Source organism: Ptychodera flava, chromosome 22, assembly GCF_041260155.1.
Source record: "Ptychodera flava strain L36383 chromosome 22, AS_Pfla_20210202, whole genome shotgun sequence".
Taxonomy (NCBI): domain Eukaryota; kingdom Metazoa; phylum Hemichordata; class Enteropneusta; family Ptychoderidae; genus Ptychodera; species Ptychodera flava.
Genome location: NC_091949.1, coordinates 30,512,462 through 30,526,721, shown reverse-complemented (window position 1 = coordinate 30,526,721; position 14,260 = coordinate 30,512,462). Strand labels below are relative to the sequence as shown.

Here is a 14,260-nt window from a genome sequence, read left to right as displayed (position 1 = left end):
AGCAGTTATATTGTTTATATGAAATAGACGCTTTGTTTGACAAAGATATTAGAGCAGTCAAAGAGGTGTTAAAGGGCCAAAAGCTGTAACATTTCAAACACGAAAACAGGTACAATTTCCTCAAAACACGATTGGAACTAATTTGGGATAATTGGACGGTGAAATAATATCTGTTTGATCTGGAAATGTAAGCTCTTCTGCTTTCCTTTTTAAGTTATACATTTGTTTTTATGAGTAATTTGTATTATTGCAACATTCAGCTATAGGGCACTTAACAATTTTGAGAAATTTGAACAATACGAAGATCCAATTCTCAGAAATTAATTCCAATCGTGTTTCAACGTTCTAAGCAAAAAAATATATAAAGTATTGGTCTTTCGAACAGGAAATAATCTTTACAATATACAGTGGCATTATTGATAAGTTAATTCTACTCCGGACATGTAAGAATTCGTTTAATAAGCGATGACAATTGACATTGTACACACAAAGGCTGCGTTGACAAGTTCAACTTCAAGGCATTCTAAGATGATTTGGGAAGTAGAGGAAACGAACGTCTAATTAAAGTTAGCAAAACAGAACAAAATCGATTAAAGATAAATCTAGAGTAACAATCAAGGCCCGATAAAATACATAAATTGTTCAACGAAATTGCCACTTTGTACTTTTGCAGATTTTGATTTTTGGGAAATATTACATAAACAGCAAATATATCTTCACGAAAGTAACTCAATCCTGAATGATTTTTCGATAACTTACATGAAGGCTTATACATCTAGCGGTCACTGACACTACAGCAAATGCGGTATTGTTCGAATCATTCAAATAAGAAAGGGTAGAAAGGAGATAGTGTGTATGAGTGAACTGTGGCGATGCTATCTGATTAATGGTTTGTTGTCGCGTTGCAAGATTTCGTTATAATATTGATTTAACGCTTGACTGTCAAAGTAAGAATCCTTCTATTTGAGTTCAAACACCGTTTCTTCCCCAGTCTCCGTGTTCATACAAAATATCTGATTGTTCAGACGGTTGAAAGATATTGTACTTTTTCATTGACAAAGAAAGACTCAAGGTGGCGCTGCACTTAACCAACAAAGTTTTTCAAGCAATATTTCTTATTAAAGATGACATGAATGAAAACCCCCTAATACTTTACATTTTCAAAAAGCAGAGAATCTCAACATTAATATGGTGGCAATAGTTTACTCGAAAATGAAGGTGTATGTATATATGAAGTAGTTAACGTCAAGTAAGCAAAATTGAAACGGCACTTTTTCAAAATTTAAGAGCTTTATTGCAAAATGTTCGTTTTGTTATATCGCATTTAAGGAACGCAATGTGAACATTTCACAAAATTTGACCAAGCCGTAGAGGAAAGAAAGTATGTTGCAATGTTGAAAACAGGAGAAAAAAAAGACAGGAGAAAATTAGGTGAATTGCATAATTTTGCATTAATTTACGCTTCTTTTCAAACCAACTTATGATTGATCATGCCAAACTGTGAACCCAACAATATTTTAATCTTGGTCAACAAATTTATTGAAAATTCAATGAATCTTTGAAAAAAAGTGATTTTGAGCAAAATACGATGTGTTAAGTGCAATGCCATCTGAAACATCCATTCTTTTGTGGAGAGATAGGGATGGTAAACACAGAGCGGTGTCCGAGTTGGGATGCGGATGGTTAATCCTTTGACAATACGAAGCGGTATTGGTGCATACTGATGCGGAGATCCAATTACGTCACTTAGTTACACCAAGCCAAGACTATTTCCTTTAAAGTTTAATAGATTCAAAAATAGTATGTAAAAGTGTCAGGGATTTCTATTTCTGTATAACGACCCGTTTGCTACACCTGTGTCCTGCAATTTCACCTGTGCAAGCGGACGCGTTTCGCCTACGCACACTCCCAATCCACAAACCTACACACAATGCAGTGACGTCACGATAACTGTGCCATGCACGAGACAAGTATTTAAAAAGCCTAGGAGTTGTACTGAAATGAAAGCATGTCATTAATGTGAAGGTGGAAATACATGAACCAGGACTCAAATCAATGATTTCACTTTCTCTCTAGAACAGCTGCACCGACGTGTGGATATGTTATGACAATCGTTTTGATTAGTTTAATAATTTATTCAATTACGTTTGCTTTACCACATAAAATTACAGATTTACGAAGCAGTGCCTTTACTCAAAACCTGTCCATAAGAGATAATTATATTTTCAAACCAAATTTTGACTGGTTTTCTGGCATGAACCAGAATTTTTCGTTCATTGGTCTACAAATGCACTTTAAGATGGATATGGTTGTGATGTCGACTGATATTTCCTTATATAAGGGACAGCTGCTGTGGATTTATAAGTTTCACTGCAACACTCTCACTGCAAGGTTACTCAAGGTCAAGACACAAAAACATTTCTAAGGAGGCGTATATCAAAAACGTTCTGCGCATGATTTGTAGAACGAAGGACGAGCGACGCTTTATACTCGTAGTGTTGTGTCAAGACGGTCTGTAAATCTGCATGGTTCTCTTTGAGGGAAGGTTACAATACACCATGACAGGATTAGAGTTCCTAGTGTGAGCTTTGGCACAGTAACCCTTCAAATTATTTCCGTAACTTAACTCTATTTAATCTCTGAATGAAACTGCAAATCACGAAAATAACAGAACAGAGTCGATATTTTGATTCACTATTCAAGGTTTCCAGAAACAATTTCTTGTCGATATTTGACAAATAGCCTTCTTTAAATTGTACCCAACCTTTAAAATACAAACGTTTGAACTGTAACCTTTCCTCATATCTAAAATACACAACAACAGTAAAAGCTTTGATCAATATTTAAAAATATCTGCGTCAAAATATCTACGTCAAGGACCAAAGGATTTTTCGTTGATGAAAATTATTTTAAGATAATACACAGGTCATGGGGCATTATATCATATTTTCCAATCCCAGACGATCATATTATTACCATTATTACTCAGTTGATCTTTAAAGAAAGTTTGCACTAATAGGATTGAAAAATACAGGATGTAGGCTGTGCAAGACCTCGGCGACTACTATCTTTATCGCAAGGACGTATACCTAAGATGTGGGTGTAATTTATATTTTTGATAAAGTTTTACTTTTTATGTTCCATGCAATATGGATTTGATATTTGTGGCCATGCAGTGCTAACGTAAACAAGAAAAGTTTCCATGCATTTTGTAGCTAACTGATTTCTAGTGCTGCGTTGAAAATAAGAAAATTTCATGAATGTAAATTGTATCAAATTCCTCATTAGCAGTTTCCGCCAGAATAACTCTAAATATTGCATCAAATAAGATGTACTTGTTTGAAGACTGGCTAATGAATTCACGGTGATATATGCACGTTACAATTCATAAGCTGACCCGGCTACGAGGTGTATTGAGTATTGATACGATTCTGACCAGTTCCATGAAAATACCATTAGTATATTTTCGACATCATATAGATAACGGACGGCCTTATCTAGCTCTAAGTATTTTGTGGATTGTGTAATTTTTCGAGCACGTCAATTCAGTATATGGTGCATGCGTTTATTCAGGCACCACTAATGATGCTGGAAAATAATCGAACACCAATTATCTACGTCATTGATTTTATCTCGTCTCCATAGCAATGTTGACATCGTTGAGGTTACAGATGGTAGCTAAGAAAGTAACATTGTACACAGAAATGCTGCATTTGGTTTATTGTACATGTGACGTGTGCTTCGATGGTAAATCCATGCCCAAACCTTTCCTTACTCTTACGAGAGAGAGAGAGAGAGAGAGAGAGAGAGAGAGAGAGAGAGAGAGAGAGAGAGAGAGAGAGAGAGAGAGAGAGAGAGAGGAGGGGGGTTCGCAGGGAGGGAGGTAGGGCGGATTCACCTTTATTGACTCTTGCGTATGACTTGGGTACGGATGAGATTTTGAGATGCCAGGGACTACTATTCTGTTCTGATTTGAAGCTCACTGTAATATTAATTGCCACACAGAATTGCTAATCTACCTATTGGCTGTCGCATAGTTTACTTTAATGTTATGTCAACTTGCATGACACGCAGTGATACTGAAAAGAGGACTCAGCCAAAAGTTCAGAGGGGTAATATACACACCATTTGAATATTGGGTATTGTTGACATCTGAGGGGAAGGGAAAGAAATTCAATCATTGATTGTCGAAGCGTAGCAGCGTCCATCAATGTGCATTTCTGTTTTGCCGTAGATAATCCAACAGTGTTCTGATAATTGGAAAAAATATCATAAAAATACATAAAAATAAATATCATAAAAATACATAAAAATAATGTGCTATATATACGTCTCTGGTAAAGCAGTCTAAAGTCAAACCCAACATCATTAAAACACCAATACACAATGATATCTAGCAGTATCCTGACAGTTTTCTGTGAGTAGGATTTGAAATATCAAATGTTCACCACTATGTTTTCAGTTCAAATATCTGAAGGTCCCAGAGAGTCCCCATAAATTAATATAGATCTAAACGAATATGTTTACCATTTATCATCGACAGAATCGCCAATCAGTGTACATCGACTGACGGTATGTTGCTACTGAATACAGCAGTTAACTCACAAGGATCTTGAACGAGGACAGAGGGACCGATCTCCGAACGAGCCTAGCCCGCATACATTTCTCCAATCACTGATTTAAACGCGTTCATCTCTGTTTGATTGAATTATTTATGGCTTCGTGAGAGCAGTTTGTTCTGTCTAATTTGTTCTACTTATAAATGCTTGTTTAATTTTGACGACGGAGAGAGCCATGCATCTTGTTTTCCCTTCGGTATAGGATTATGCTAGGGACACCTGCCCCCAAAGCCAACGGTTTTAAGTCTACTTCAATCTAGCATTATCACTCTATTTCCAACTCTGCGATGGAAATACCAACGTGATGTCGGCCCAGGCTGTTCCCATAGCTTGAACCTGCGTTGGCGATTGAGTTTCGCAACTCCTACCTATACAAAGACAAAGCTTCCAACGCAAATGGCAGATGTCTAACTACCGGCTACATTTAAGTTCAGGTAAGCATTTTTATTTTTAACGCCTGTTTAATATATCAATTGCGTACAATACTTTGGGTTCAGAAAACTAGTACTGTCTTCGCTCCGGCCAATGTTATTTCAGTATGGGTTAAACCAAACGATATCAAATTCATACATTTTCCATACTATGTAGGTGTTTGGTAATGGTTTTGAAATTTCTATTGTCTCACGATGAGTGTGTTTCCCACCGAATCAGATCGTGCCTGTGAATGCATGGGGACGTGGGTTCGAATCCTACACGGGTCATTTTTTCAAGCCCCAAAATCTGGAGTGTAGAGACAAATAGATGTAGTTGTGAGATCTTTCTCATTAGTTACTAAGAGAGAGAGAGAGAGAGAGAGAGAGAGAGAGAGAGAGAGGGAGAGAGAGAGAGAGAGAGAGAGAGAGAGAGAGAGAGAGAGAGAGAGAGATGGGATGAGAGTGTAGGGAGTGTAGGGAGGGAAGGAGGGCGGCGTTACTTTCATGAATTCTTGCAGCGCCATCTCAAAGATCGCTCTTACAATATGTAGGTATAAATGTAAATAGTATGAAGTAAAAAACATGTCAAACAATAGCGTTGATATGTTCGCTGATTTGCAGTCAAATACTAAAACGTCATTCTGGCATTATAAATAAATGTAGCTCGGATCCATATTATCCGCCTATAATTTCCCTTGTATACGGTATGTATCTCTTACATTTATCTGCCATATTTTTATGCGAGATAACCCGACTTTGTCTGTCGGGGATAGCTTCAACCTTATGTCCCCAAAAATGATATTTCCTTAGAGTAAAAGTTGAATAATCTCATTACCACGACAATGGTTGTAGTACCATCATTGACATATCAAGTTGCACGTACAACGATGTTGATCGGAATCTCTGAATTTGATGATATCATAACTGTTAGACATGAGCGTAGGCTCGCGAGAAGCTTCCATCGTACGAACAAGTTTAGATTTTAAAAGATTACATCTACGACTCAACTGTAAAGTGGCATATGAGATTTGGAGCGACGTGTAACGCCTATCCCAATATCTGCAACAGTTTGAAAAAAAACGCAGAGTACCGAGATTGTCAAATGAAATAAAAACAATGAAATACTCATTATTATATTAGCCTAACTAAAAATTTCACTTTTGCTTGATGTCGTCTCCTCTCACGCTCAAAATAAGTTGCCGATGATCAGAAATTATATCATCCGAAGATCTATCCATCATGCTTCAATTACTGAATTTCAATTACAAGAAATTTAATTGCTACAGTTATGGCAATCAACAGACAGCATTCAACAATTAACCCGCATGGTATAGTTGAAATATTGCATGCATCTTTGTCTCAATGAACCGTATCGAAGTGCCACTCAAAATCATTATTAATAAACCTCTCTTCTCTGTTGCGTTATTTGTGAGACCACTCAAGATGATACATAAATTTAAAAGAGAAGTGAGCAATGTACGAGTAGCATACCTACAGAAATTTCACACCATTTTATCATCAAATACTATCAGCATAAGGTAAATCACAGACCCCACTTGAGCTGTAACACATATATGCAGTCACACAGAGGTAAGTAAGAAAATGTTCGTGTCAGCAGCATGTCTGAAGGGAAGATAATGTTCTGAATTGCAAAGACTGAAAATTACTGTTAAGTTACTCCACTCTACACAATTTCAAAAGAATTTCTTTTCTGGAACATTGCATTTTGTTTGTCATTGCTTCAATTATTAATACGCGTCTTTATGTATGTGTTGAATCCTCGCCTTTGCAACTATTGAGACAGCGAGCGCATGCGTACTCTAAACCCTGTATTGCTCTCTCAAAGCGTTGGTGCGCATCTCGAAGTTTGTCTTGGAGATAGAGGTACTACATTGAATACTCACACGGGATGCGTTTTGAGGAGTTACGTTCGGCTATTTGATTCTGTGAGACGAACTGCATTGTCACCGTAGTTCATCAACATTAAGTTTTTCTCCGATCTTGCCTGTCAATCAAAAACAAATATCAGAATTACACAAGTACATTACAGTTGTAGCAACCACGGCTTGTTCGCATCTTTGAGATAAATATCATATCACGACTCGCACAAATATTTTTATGGAATAATCAGCTCACCAGCGTCAATAAATGCATCGTGTCCAAGTCATGAGGCAGGATTACTTAAGACAGAATCCAGAGACAGATATTCGGACTTAAATCTTTACAATACTTTTCTGATCTACCACTTCTGTGAGATTATTTTGAAGATCTCAGAGTAGATAAAATTTCACTGTCTAATTTCAGTGAAAATCGAAAATTCATTATTTTCCTTATTGATTTTACACTGGAACGGTGGGCATTTTGAATTTCAAATATCGGTAAATTCAAATTGCTCATCTTTTTGCCAACATTTAAACGTGACTCTGATTTTTATTCTTGACTTTAAAGAGAATGGTTAAAGTTTCCTTTTGGAGAGATTTGAGCAAAGGTTCAAGTCTTTCACTTTTCAGATGTATGTCTACCTTAAAATTTAGTCTTCTTTTCAATGTCAATCGTTTCTGATTAACATTAATTGATTGATTTGCATATCCACAAAACGCGTAATGGTCAGCTGAAGTTAGTCGTCCTTTTATTTTTGTCTACTCATTGGCATTGTTAAAACAGATAATGCGTTCTGGTGGACGACACTTCAAACATATCTATTTTTCGAGGTCAGACTTAAATGGGACACATTTCATGGTGTAGTTGATCACATACAAGCTGGTGTGCTTGTGATTTCATCCTTGTGTTTAACACTGTATATGTACACTGACTGTGAAAGCTATCTGTATGCATCATCAACTCTGCAGTGGACACTCAACAAGAAGTCTGCTCGCTAATTGATTTGTGTGTTATCATTGAGATTTTGAATTCGATAAGGCAGTCTCCTACATTCAAGATGACTTGTTTCAGAATTCGTCGTATTATTTCACAAAGTGCTTTCTGTCGGTGTGTCAGACATTCAGTGGTGTATTGTGGGCCGGTATAGTTTGGAAAGTGGATTAAATACTACATCGCCCAGCTTTGCATCAATGCAAATATTGTTGCATTAATTTATCCAACTAGGGCCTTCTCTAGCCTGGACTAGGCGTTCCTTTATTGTGACTGGGGTTGGATGGTAAATTCCCCAGCGTGCTCAATCTTTATATGGCAATAATTTGAATAGGTCGTCATAAATTTTGCCACTCTTAAGGTCCGTCAGATGAAACTATCAGAGTTCAAAGAAGTCCAGTCAAAGAAAATCTTGTGAAATTTTTTTTCACAGCGAAGTCTGCCAGTGTTCGAGAAGAGAGGCTTCCCATGTCTCCTCGTGGGTGGCTGATCAGATAAGTTTCTTTCATTTGTGAAGGTTGAAGTTCTCTCAGTGTTTACACTTGCTGTTAGAGAGAAGTCATTTTACTCGTTGTAATGTAAAAAAGGCAAAGTCAGTGTACAATAGATCGCATCATGCACATAAATGTCGTTTTTACGTTCAGACGGAAAGTTGCAAATAAGCCATGATGCAAGCGAGGGATTTCGCAACCATTTTATATAAGGTAAATGCGCCTCGGGACGGGTTTCGGACTCTCAAATGTTACTATACTGTGTTGTTCTGGTGCTTCAGATGGCTGATTTCAAAGCCTATGGAGCTTTAATCTTTTATTTTTGTGGAATTCAAAAAGGTAATTTTCCGTCAAGGGGAATAGCGGCCATTTTGATTTTCAAATTTCGGTAGATTTTAAATATTAATTTGTTTCTATCCTTCGCTGTTTACACCATGACGGCCGATTTTTATTGCTAATTATGAAAAAGACTAGTTTATGATTTCCTTGATGAAACTTTTAACAAAGATTTCACTCTTCCACTTTTGAGGCGCCTACTACCTTAATGGAGTTGATCTGTCTAGCTGTCCAAAAATGCAATGACAAATCATACATGGAAATGACATTGCTTCCACATTAAGCTATCTCGCAGGCAATTTATTGGTTTCTACAGTGTTTATATAAAATATTATCTTCAATAATCAGCTTTTCATCTTGACTACGTCATTTTATCGTTACGTACAAATGAAATAGCCAATCGCCGAGAAACTTAAATCTCACATGTTGAGAATACAGCACGCATTTTCTTTCTGAACGAGTTGTAAATGGTTGATTTGAGATAGGCCTACATGTTGTCTTTGTAGTAAAACTATCACCCTTGATCAACTTCATAAACTTTATGAGAACCAAAGGGACGTAAATTTTATTGTTTGTGGACGATTCACGCCGGTACGATTTCTTTCACATAGATAACTTCTCAGCCCTCGCTGCTTTGGAAAAATGGAACGTTGGGACCGTTTTGCTGTTCTTCAAGTCAGTGACGACAAGAACAGATATATTCGTATAAAAAGTGTAGAATATAAACTTAGGGCAAAGTACATGACTATATCCAGTAAATTTTAATCCCTTTGTGTGATAGTTTGTGTCTTGCTAATGTATAATGAGGCCATATGTTTCCAACAACGCGACCCACTCCAGTTAAAACCGTCTTACCCAAAATGTTTTTACACTTTCAAAAAATCACACATGATTTCGTCAAAGTGCTGTTTTTGATGAGTCACACCCAAATAAAGATAAAACATGAAAAGTTCCCAACCGGACCTTGGAAAGTTTCCTATTTTCTGAGGGAAGGTATTGGAAACAGAGATTGTTTTATTCCTAAATACTTTGAATTGTGAAGGATGCAATCACACGGGACAACTCATACAAAAAGACATCATAAATGTCCATGTATTCACACTGTCTAAAAGTTCATTCGGATCGGCTTTGGAAGTTTATACACATTGTAGGACAGGGACATTACGTATTCTTGTCAGCGCAACAAGCTATTAGCAACCAAAAGAGCGAGCACATTTAAGAACCTCATCGGTCCGGTATGATAATTTATGGAATAGACCTCCTAAAAATGACACTTCAAACTTTATATAATGGCATTGCCACGCTCTACATGTCACAATCTCATAACGTCAATGTGTATGATCATTTCAAAACGTCATCTAGAAACGTCCATCCTACATCAGAGTATTATGCAAACACCATAAGCTTCACAGAACGTGTGGTTTCTGTCGGATTTTGATCGATACTTATGTATTCCATCTGACCAGCGCTGTTTTATTACAGCGTATAAGATACAACAAATCCTTACTCTTAATGCTGAAGAAAATGCAGTGTAATTAAGGTGGCTTCTGATAACTCGACTCATAGTCAGAGAAAGATGAAACAAGACTATTGAAAATGCCATTAATCGGGTTATCTCGCTCTATCAGTTTCTTCTCTAAAGGAATGATCGTGTTTTTCTACTGAGCGAAGGGATTAATGTGATCAATAACATTGTAATTGAGAATAAAATGCGGCATCTCAACTTGTAAGACATGTTCAGAAAGCAGGGTGTATCGAGACCATTGAATGGAAATGAGCGTGGAAAATGACACTTTGCTGTTGGCTTTCTCTTGAAGGAAACTGTAGATGATTATGAAGGGTGAGGGCTGATATTGAAATTTGAAGTAATTCAAATAAAAATCTACCTCGGCTACGGTCATTGATTTTTCGGTGACACTCCTACAGGCGAGTGATATTTCCATTATTTTAAAAAAGTTTGAATGCATACATATAGACAATGATATTGAGATCTTTCACATGTATCGTTCCAAAGTCGACTCTGCAAGTATTCCTTTACGTTCTGGATGAGCAGGGCGAATTGCACGAATCAGTGTTTATACGAACTTAACGCGACGGACGCTGTAAAGTTTCAGTGGTAACAGTAAATTTTCGAAAGTCTAAATCCAAAGAGAGAACACTTTTCGATTAAAACTTACAGAAATAATCTACGTGTGTTTCCAACCATGCCACAGTCTTTACTTGCTGAACCCAAGTGTTTTTAACATGCGGCCGAATCTTACGAGATTAGGAAGTTTGTCGGTAATCACGTGCGATTTCTACTTTCACATTCTAAAAGGCTCAATACCGGCGGGTTATCGATAGCATGTGAAAAGCTATTATAAAAATCTATATATATTTGGGTATAGGTATGGCTCTGAAGAATTCTGTTTGGTAACAATTCATGACATGTAATACCTTTATTTTTTTGACAGGATGAAAAATCTATCGTGCTGTATGGTGTAGCAAAATCGGACTGAAATTGAAAACAAAATACACATTCATAGAAAACGATTTGGTTATTCACCAGGTTTTTAACTTTCAAAAGCTTAGTTATTCTTTGATCAAAATTGCATATAGCTGCAGCTCTTGGAAATGATCGTGTGGCAAGTTTCCTCAAGCGTGGAAATTTCTGGCACGCCCCATGGACAGTAGTCAGAGGTGACAGTAACGCTCTATTACACTGAAGAATAAGTCATTTAAGTATTTAAAACTTTGTAAGCAGTATATATCGCAAGTTGAATTATACTGCAAAGCAAAGACAATCTTTGTCATAAATATGTGTGAAACATTTCAAAATATCAGTCCGTACTCTGTGGTACCCGTCCACAACTTTATAAAAATGTCCAGCCATATCCATTCCCTTAATAGTAACAAACTGATCCTTACAGTATCCCGGCTACTTGCCTTGGTTTACGACTCTAACCTGAATTCGAACTCAAATGAGACAACCATGTAGCATTATATCTTCGCTGATAGTGTGGCTTTCGTTTAGCACGTACAGCCCATTGCATTACATTGCATTGCTGCAAAAGTACGGAAGAATTTTACTAATGTTACAAAGTTCTGTTCGTTAGATTACCGCCACAGCTTTAATTGAAAACATTATTTCGGAAACTTCAGTATTTTACGATGCAGTATCAACTTTGCAGTCCGTACTTACTGCGGACTATGGGGGAAGCTGATCATGTGTCTGCGGCAAAGCTTTCAAAGATATGACCAGCATTTCTCAAATCTTGTCAAAAATGTACAGAACAAACTCTAACACTGCTACAACCATGTCGTCAAAAATTCGTCTACTCATCACGACAAAAATCGAAGTAAATATCACATGCTTAAATATATATCGCGTATCTGTGCATGCATTCTTGTCAATACTTTAAAAGGCCAATTTAAAGAAGTTTTTTTATGAAACCAAGCGACTACTTGAGAAAAATATTCTAAATTGTCAATGCCATATTCTCGTTTTCACGATATGGCGAGCAGTCGTACAAACGTCTAAAGTTGGTACACAAAGTACGTCTTCTCGTCTTTAAATGAGTTTTTGACGCAGTTTCCTGCAATCGGGTTCAATCTGGGCAGCAAACGTTTAGTAGAGATGATACGAGACATGTGCCGACACACGGCAATCATTATTATGTACGTTATTATCTGAATGTAGTCCTTCAAATAGATCAATGTCTCATACAAATTCAACTGGTCACTTCTGACGCGTGTTTGAACTTCAAAGTCAGTTCGGGTAGACGTGTGAGGACAGTAAATGTTTCAGGACATGATTGCCGGGCAACATTCAACAAACTAAGTTGGTTTGTCGAACACATTCTTTTCACATTCTCGGATTGTATGTCATCTGTTATTTTTGTGGAAAACACACACATTTAATTTTCTTAGAAGTGTATATCCAAATTAACGTAATCGACACTTTTGAGGCGAGCGCACAACAATTTTCTGATGAACATTGGCATTCTTGACTGTACTTTTCGCTGCCTTCACTAAATCAACATCTTCTGCTTTACTATACACGCTGATAGGTTAGCTCTTTGGTACAGTGTACTCAACAAGAAGGCCTTTAACTTTGTATCCCTACACCAAATTGAAGAGTGTAAAAACTTTACCCTAAACCTTTTCATTCGTTAGACAGTCCCTAGAGATTTAGACGAAATATTTGAGTGACGTCAAGCAATCCATACGTACATATCGAGCCATTTCCACTGAAGGTGGCCTCGCTAACAAGCGAAAAGCGTTATGATCTTCTGCAAAAGCGTCAGTGCTCTGAACGTGGACGAGCGAAGCGTAGTGTGGACAAAATAGTTCCTAGAACTATCACACAAGAGGGCTAAGACGTAAAATGACAATGCTTATATCATAGAGAGATGTCACCCACTGTATTTGAACGGTAGTAGTGTGCTGGAAAAAATGTATGAATACAAACTATTGCTTTCCAGCAGTGTCGAAAAGTTCGAACTTGTACTCGGAGTGTCTGGTGGTACTCTACACAGCTTTTATCTCTGACCGAAACCGATGTACGCTTGCAAGTCTAGCTAAGCAATTGCAGAATTGTAAGCTGTCTGGGCCAGGTACAGATGACTTTGATAAAATGACATAGCCACACTGTGTAAAAAGACTCTACAACTTCTTTTGATAAGTGTTATTGGCTAGGATCTTACACACTTCCTGTTTTCTCAGCAGCCGGAAACATGACATCTCAAACTAAAAAAAAATGCTGACGTCGACCTCATCACAAGAGTTGTGGAAACATCCAACGCAATTTTCAAAGGTTACCAATACCATTCCCCGTCCACATAGAGAAGATTGGCAAATGTTATCATATCATGACGAACAGATTCCCCAAATCTTCCCCTCACAAAGTCCGGGCATTTCACAACACATTAAGTGCTATATTAGACTTGCCGTAGTACCTGACACGGTAATTGTGATCCTTATCCACAAATGCGTTAGGCTACACCGAACTGACCACATACCTCTTAACCTTGCTTGCTAGCTACATTTCAGGATGAAATAAATCGATCATCGACTGATAATAGAGAATGGCGGACTTAGTGTTGCAGCCGGACTCATTTTCTGCTTCAGATTACTATTATAGATACTGAGCGATATAGATGCAACGCGCTATGTTGACACTTCAGCTGACCTAATGTGTAGCCACAGAAATTCCGCTTGCCACATTAACGTACATAAGACAGATCAATTATTTGGTCCAACCATGTTGTGAAAGGTTTGAGGAGAGAGAGAGAGAGAGAGAGAGAGAGAGAGAGAGAGAGAGAGAGAGAGAGAGAGAGAGAGAGAGAGAGAGAGAGAGATTGACTTGCAGCATTTGATTTATACAATCAAGCTGAAGAAACTCGGAGGTGATGGCCAGTAAACGCACTATGTCTGAAAGGTTTTCTTGAAATGTGCTGTGATATCGCCAGCGGCGCTTTTGCCTTGTTATCACACACAACATCGGAAATCAGTTATAGACTTCTACTTCCGTCGACCGGTGTTACATTGA

At 37.5% G+C, this 14,260-nt stretch overlaps 1 protein-coding gene across 1 annotated transcript in view; it reads left to right on the top strand.

Moving 5' to 3' along the window:
* The first annotated feature begins 4,743 nt into the window (after positions 1-4,743).
* LOC139123171 (vesicular acetylcholine transporter-like) overlaps positions 4,744-14,260 on the top strand; it is an 82,279-nt gene continuing 72,762 nt past the window's right edge. The window contains exon 1 of the mRNA XM_070689244.1: positions 4,744-5,053. The gene's annotated coding sequence lies outside the window, so the exon portion shown is untranslated. The remainder of the gene's footprint in view (positions 5,054-14,260) is intronic.